This window comes from Ooceraea biroi, chromosome 10 (genome assembly GCF_003672135.1).
Source record: "Ooceraea biroi isolate clonal line C1 chromosome 10, Obir_v5.4, whole genome shotgun sequence".
Lineage (NCBI taxonomy): Eukaryota > Metazoa > Arthropoda > Insecta > Hymenoptera > Formicidae > Ooceraea > Ooceraea biroi.
This window is the reverse complement of record NC_039515.1, coordinates 5,895,737-5,903,959: the sequence shown is the minus strand read 5'-3', so window position 1 is coordinate 5,903,959 and position 8,223 is coordinate 5,895,737. Positions and strand designations below refer to the sequence as shown.

General features: G+C 40.4%; 1 pseudogene; it reads right to left on the bottom strand.

Moving 5' to 3' along the window:
• Positions 1-4,515: 4,515 nt before the first annotated feature.
• On the bottom strand, positions 4,516-8,223 carry LOC113562809 (annotated as a pseudogene).

The following is an 8,223-nucleotide window of genomic DNA, read 5'->3' as shown; positions in this document are numbered from 1 at the left end:
ACGCATGCACGGGGCGAGAAATTTCTGGCATGGCCTCAATGAGAATTAACGGCTGCTCAATTGTTGCCACATGTAAATGATCACTTACGCTCTTTCTGTCAATCTCTTGTGACGCCCGCTAATTATGTGAGCCTGCTTTAGGAACGCTGGTATGTATATTACGAATTTGTTTGGAGAAACTATACAGCGGATCATTATAAAACCTTGATGCATTTATTAGTACATGTTTAAAGATAAAATTATTTTGATTTGAATATATCGCCTGTAGAGGTCGTCCGGAGGCATTTTAGGCAGCCAAGTATTGCAAATTGGTGAGCATTCTCCTGCCTCCAAATTTCATCCAAATCTGAAAATTGAAATATTTTCGTTATTTATGAATTCATCGTCAGATGAACTCTTTAATATTCATAAAACATTGCTAAACAATTATTTTAAAAGGAAAAGTCTGAATAACTTTGCCTAAAAATCGTACTTTGTGTTCTAAGCCCACCATTTCTACACTTTTCAACTTTTTCTTCTTGTTCATCGATTGATGAAATTCATACACGAGAATATATTCAATTGTTCACGATTTGAAAGGAGAATGCCTACCAATTTGCACGTTATGATTTGCTGCACTAAGATTTTCCAGGACGATTTCATAGGTGATATATTCAAATCAAAATAATTTTTATCTTCAAACATGTACTATCAAATGCATAAAACTTTGATGCATTTATTATACATGTTTTAAAGACAAAAATATTTGTTGATTGAATATGTCGCCTGTGGAGGTCGTCCTGGAGGCATCTTATGCAGCCGGCATTGCAAATTATGAGCATTCTGCCTCCAAATTTCATCCAAACTGAAAATTGAAATATTTTCTCGTTATTTATGAATTCCATCGTCGATGAACCTTAATATTCATAAAATACTAAGTTAAACAATTATTAAATATGAAAAGTTCAAGCAAATAACTTTGCCTAAAATCGTACTTTTGTGTTCTAAGCCCAACCATTTTGGCACTTTTCAACTCTTTTCTCCTTTGGTTCATCGACGATGGAATTCATAAATAATTTATAAATATTATTCACCCTTTTCAGTTCAGATTTAAATTGGCGCAGGGAGAATGCTCACCACTGCAATGCCGGCGACGCGGCTGCACTAAGATTCTCCATGATCACCTCTACAGGCGATATATTCAAATCAAAATAATTTTTATCTTCAAACATGTACTAATAAATGCATAAACTTTGATGTATTATTATACATGTTTAGAGATAAAATATTTGTTGATTTAATATATTGTAGAGGTCGTCCTGGAGGCATCTTAGGTTGGCATTGCAAATTGGTGAGCATTCTCCCGTCTCCAAATTTCATCCAAACTGAAAAATTGAATATTTTCTCGTTATTTATGACCATCGTCGATGAACCTTTTAATATTCATAAAACATTGCTAAAATAATTATTTTGCATGAAAAAGTTCAACAACTTTGCCTAAAATCGTACTTTGTGTTCCTAAGTCTACCCATTTGGCACTTTCAACTTTTTCTTCTCTTGGTTCATCGACGATAACCATAAATAACGAGAAATATATTTGAATTCTTTTCAGTTCAGATGAACTCCTGGGAGGCAGGAGAATGCCTACCACCTGCAATGCCGGCGACGCGGCTGCACTAAGATTTCTCCAGGACGACTCATGAGCGATATATTCAAATAAAAATAATTTTTATCTTCAAACATGCATTAATAATGCATAAATTATTTATTTATTAGTATGAGGCTGAAGATAGTGGTTATTGTTGATTTGAATATAGTCGTTTCAGAGGTCGTTCTGAGGCATTCGAGCGGTATTGTGTTCAGGATATTTTCTGCCTCTACCTCATTTGAATTCGAAAATTCAGCCATTTTCGTTATTTTATGAATCTAATGTCGATGAACCTTTACACTATAAAACATTACAACAATTATTTTTGCATGAAAGGTTCAACAATCCTTGCCTAAAAATCGCAATTTTGGTGTTCTAAGTCAACCATTTTGGCACTTTTCAACTTTTTCTTCTCTTGGTCTAATGGACAGATGGGAACTACAAATACCTATACATATTTCAATTTTCTGTGTTCAGACGAAATTCTGGAGGCAGGAGAATGCTCACTAATTTGCAATGCCATGACAAGCGGCTGCACTAAGATTTCTCCAGACGACTCCTTACGAGCGATATATCAAATCAAAAATAATTTTTATCTTAAAACATGCACGATAAAATGCATCAAGTTTTATAATGATCCGCTGCATAGTTTCTTCAAAACAATCTGCAAAATATACCTTATTTCAGCGTTCAAAGCAGGTTCTCATAGAGATGTTGAGTGTTATGAATTATTATTCATATGATATTGTTTCGAAAATTCTCTTGTTGTTAGAAAATTTTTCCACAATGAAGTTATAGATAAAGAAAGTCCGCCTACAGGACTTTATATTCAAAATGGAACATTAGAAAGACAAATGCAAGTTTGAACTTTTTGCCATTTTATATAAAGTCCTGTAGAGCGACTTTCTTTCTATCTATACTTCATCTAGAAAAGGATTTTTATTCTGCAAAAGCAATAAAGAGAATTTCGAAACTGCAATTACCATCGCTATAAAGTGAAAATAGTTCACTAGCAACTCCAGCATCTCTTAGAGTTTTCAAAGTGAACGTTGAAATAAGGTATAATTTACGAATTGTTTTGAAGAAAGATAGCGGATCATTATAAACTTTGACGTATTTATTAGTACAGCGAAGATGTAATTATTGTTGATTTGAATATATTGTTTGTAGACGTCCTGGAGGCATTTTATGTGTTATCGCAAAATCTGCGAGCATTCTCACTCCAAATTCCCATCCAAACCAAAAATTGAACATTTCTCGCTATTTATGAATTCTAATGTCGATGAACCTCCTTTAATATCTACAAAACATTGCCAACAATTATTTTGCAATGAAAAGTTCAACAACTTGTCTAAAATCGTACTTTGCAATTCTAAGCCCACCATTTTGGCAATCTTCAACTTTTTCTTCTCTTGTCTAATGACGATGGGAAATCTGACAATATAATATATTTCAATTTTTCAGTTCAGACGAAATTGGAGGCAGGAGAATGCTCACCACTTGCAATGTCATGACGCGGCTGCAATTAAGATTTCTCCAGGACGACCCTCACATGATATATTCAAATCAAAAATTTTTATCTTTAAACGTATTGATAAATGCATCAAAGTTTTATAACATCTCGCTGTACAGTTTCTAAACAAATCTGTAAAATTATACCTTATTTTCAGCGTTCTAAAGCAGGCCCCCTTACCTCCAGTAGTTCTCCCATGGAAATAGCACTGCCCCATGCAGATGATTCCAAATAATAATGACAAACTTACAATTATGCGGCCTAAAGTAGTCACTTCTAAGTCAATTTTTCTAGGTGTCGAACATGCCAAATGCAAATCGTCAAGTTTGTCATTACTCGAAATAAAACACGTTTTAGTGAGAAAATCCATTTGTGTGCTGTCTGCTGCGTGTCGAGAAGAAATTCTGAAAGCTCTGTTTCCGTATTATCTAGCATCACTTCCGTCTTGGCCATCACTGTGAAGGATGTATATGTAGTGAAAGGCTAGAGAGAGAGAATGAGATGGTCCAATAATAAGAACTATGACCTTGAAATACCAATGGCATAATAATTATGACTGTCGTCATCGTGCATTACAGATTAATTGCAGTATTATTCTACTTCGTTATATTATCTCAACTCATTCTCTGTAGTTCATGAATAATATAATAATAGATGATATATTCAAAAGTAATGCAGAGATATAGAATATGCGCCAAAATAAACGCCAATAATTTTCTGTACACTTGGTTCTGTGAAGCATGATGGCTTATAAATACAACTGAAAACGCTTGTTGTAATATCAAGCCCTGCACCCCATTAACAATTAAGGAGTATCTGATCCTTCTGTATAGCCGGCAACGGATTAAATTGCCCACATTTTTCAAAAATAATGTAACTGATCCGAATGACACTTATTATATAGTACCCTTGCATAGATTTTTCCATTTCAATAAAAGTTTAAAGCATTTTACAAGGATTAGTCCATGATTGCCATGCTTCTTTTTCCTTCTATACCGCGTCTCTCGTTTCTTCTCCTTCCCTTTCCCAATCCCCTCGTTTCTTCTGTCCTGTTTTATTTGCATTAAGAAAACACCTTTCGATGAATATAATACGCAACAATTCACACTATACGCTTCAACGTCAACAAGGCGAGCCAAATATTCCTCGAAATAGTGTATTATCCTTCTCCTGCTCGTCTTCCGCTTCCTCTGATATTAGTTGCGGTTTATTTACGATGTGACGCTTACTGCTATTCTACTATCGAATTAATCATTTAATTGAAAGAACAACGCAGCCGTGTCGACGAGACGAATGCTACCCAGTCACAGAAAATCAGAAGTCACCGTGATCTGGAAAGCAAAGGTATGGTAGACGATAACACCGCATGCGCTCTTTATCCTGTTAACGGCGGCATGCTCTTGCAATATCCATACCACTGGCGCGAGCCCTCTTCCGGCTGCGGCACAAGCATGTTCCTGCAATGAAACGCTTCATAGATCATCGTTCAGAATCAATGGCGGCGCCGCACGGTGGGGAACTCGCCAAATGTACATAAATCGAGGATCAATGATTTGCAAACTTAGTAGACTTAGAGTTTCGAGGCTGTTGATCATGAATCCACTATGTAAATTTGCAAAATGTACCATGGGTTCAATATAGCAGAAGGAACTACAGCACCATCAATATCGATGTCAATGAATGTTTGGGGCTGCTGATTACGGTAACCAGATTCGAGAATGTCTGGAAAATACACCCACACGGTGCAGGGTAGAGTTTATTTTATAAGTTTAAATATTAAATAGCCTTATAGCAAAATTTCATGGCATAAATGCCTATTTAATGACGTCAATAAAATTTTAGCAATTTTTCAAACATTTATGTAAACAACACTTTTCAAAACTTATTAATCATTAAGTAATGCAAGGTTTTGCCATGAACTTTTGGTGATAAAACATTTTGATATTCGAATACTTTCGATATATCGAGAAAAGTAATAAGGTAGTTGTAATAATAAGAGTAGCAGATAGTATATAGCTAATTATTGTGAATTTTAGCTACATAGCACAGACTACAAGATGAAAGAGAGCGCGGATCTGCAACTAAAGTTCATACGAAGTAAATATTAATTAGAAAATATCAACTTTAATGGACTATCGTTACGCGTCGTAAATCGAACACGACGAGCGTTGTTCAAAATGTAAATAAGAAAATCTACGATCTCCAGTTACATCCACTTTTGCAGAACTTGATTACCACTTTATTTACAAAGCATTAAACACTCAAAGCTCAGTGAAATATTCATGATGCGCGAGGAACGTGTGCCGCCCATAGGCCTACCTTCAACTGGACATACCTGCCGATCATGTAGTATTCTATAGCAAGTCAGAAAATCGAATTTTTGGGCATATTTGCAAGCATATGGTAAGGAAAATACATGTCCGCGAGAAGAGATTTCAGCCCATCTGCAAATTAACAAAGTAATAGCACTCAATAGGTTAACCTCTGGCGCGCTCGGTTGACCGCGCGGCACACACCGGAGCATTGTGTTAGTATTTGTAGGTCAAAGATCGTTTATTCTTGGGGCTATCGCATATCTAATTGGGAGCCTTTGTATACAGGTTACAGTACAATGAATCTCTAAATTCATTGATTTGGACTTTATCTAAAACACTCTACGCTGGCGGAAAGTTGTTGAACAGCAATATCTCCTGGCAGTTATAATTTCACAGCGATTTGCGCCAATTTCAACTTATGAACGCGATGGAGCTAGTATTGGTCAGCAAGCGGTGATGTGCGCAAACTCCTGGAACGAAGCTCAGACACCTGCCCGGGACAAGGCCCACTACCTTCCTCTCGAGATCAGAGAACGAACGCAGGGAAGAGATCATTCTGTATACTTACGAACAAGAGGAATGTCCCTGTATGGCCCTGGATCAGCTGATTGATCGGCACATTATCCTATGTAATCAAGAAAACTTTAATGTGTTTTCGAAACTACAGCCAGCAAATTGGTTCCCATGATATCTCAAAACCAGTTAATCAATTGACGGCTTTTGCACACATCTTCAGTATATGGTGGCTATATTCTCTACCACACAAAGTCGAAATATTGTTTTGAATTTCTATATCTTCAATGGCAGAAAAATGGCACAAATCGAAACTTAATTTCTCAATATCATGTTTAAATTTTCAACATTTTTCTATTCCTGTACCTGCTATAGCCACACTCACTAATTAAGAATCTTTGGTTTTTGTTTCAGATGACAGAATAGCCAGTCATGGAACCACACCAACTTTTTCATGTTCTTATTTAATATCATGCAGGCCATTTATAGTTATTGTCTCAATACAAAATTTGGAAGATACACCAAATATAGAATAAGCAGGAAACCCTACTAAAACCTTATACTTTTTCCAAAAATTCACCAAAATATACAACGGCTTTACACTAGAATACCCTTAAAATAGTATAGGAGACTGGCGGGCAACGGATCTTCATCTAGGAACGGTCCTTTATCGATTCCCTAAGGACGATAGACCCTAACTCGAACTTCACCTTCGATTTTCGACTTTCAGCCTTTGACAAAAGTCCTCACTGTGCGCCGTGCGGATTTCGCCATCGGATCGAAAACGCAAAGCATCTACCTTGCGCTGATGCAGATGAGACTGATGACCGTGTTGATGAGACCTTGACATGTCCGAGGCGGTCCTCGTTCCTATGGATAAGAGGAATGGCAGATGTTGTGGCGGCATTGGTCGGTGCCTTACGTTGATCCTCTTCATCTGCCGGCGCTCGCAGTCTGAAATCGTCGAAGATGCCTGTGGAGTGACGATAGGGTATGCAGGATAACGAACCGTGACGCCCGCGTGCGGGGACTTCCTGCGTCCGCGAATTGGTCAAATGGCTTGTTCTCATTGTTCTCGAGCCACGTGACGCAGTTGCACGTTAGAACGTCCTTCACGTAAATCCAGCGACATGAACTGACCTTCCACTTAATCCCGCTACTCAGACACTACTGTTGCACTGATAATCGACGCAGAGACCATCTGCGCCATGCCGCAAAAGGGCCGGACCGTTCACGGAGAAGAACAAATACAGAGGCGCCTCGCGACTCGCCTCCCGCAAGCCTGATCCAGCTGTTTGCTCTGCCCGGTGCTGCACCAACCGTACTGATGGACTGATGGATGTCGTTCCGAGCAGGACTTGGATTACGAAGAACTGGCGCCAGCGCGGCCCGATCGAAGTCCGCCGATTGCACCGTTCACTTTAACTCGTCGATGACCGGATGCGATGACTGCCTGGAACAGTTGCCGCTGCTGGTGCTGTTGTTGATGATGGTGCTGCTGCTGCTGCGCGATTGCGGCACGGATCTGCGTTTGCGACCGCGTCGCAGGCGCAGCCGCTGGGTGATTTGGTTGCCTGTTCCAGCACGGCTGAGGCGGCTGCCGCGTCGTTGCTGCCTCTGACGGGCGGCGGTGCGGCGGATCGGTGGCTGCACTTGCGGCGGCGGCGCTGTGGCAGGCGGCGCGGAAGACTTACCGCCCCAAGTACTGATGCCGTCCATGTTGCCACTCCGCACGATCGGTGGCGGCGGTATTCGCTTTCATCCTTTGCGAGAAGAGAGCGCGGTACCGCTTCGCTGGCTGGCTCGCCACGCTTGCCCAGGTAATCTTCTTGCCTTCCGCCCAGGTTTGGCTGATCTGCGCTGCGCCTGCCGCGGATGCTGATCCTGCCGGGGCAGCTCATCGCGCCACTGCCGATCGACAGACCCCGCACCCCTGCTCGACATGGTCTTGATCTCGCCGGTACCACCGCCGCCGATTGCCATAGCTTGCCCGTGAGGCTGATAGTAATCCCTCGACGGTCCTCTTCCCGTATGTTCCTGCATGTACCAAAGTCACTGCTGCTGAAGTAGTTGAACGGCGGCTGACTGAACGTAAAGGCTGAAGCCACCGCCGGCTGCCGATGATGATGCCGTCCATGCCGTAAGCGTCGGCATATTTATTTGTCCACCAACCAGAGAGAAAGGCGACCGGATCGGCGCTGCTTGACCACGTACCGTCGCTAGCCAAGGCCTGGTAGGGAAACAGGTGCCGCATA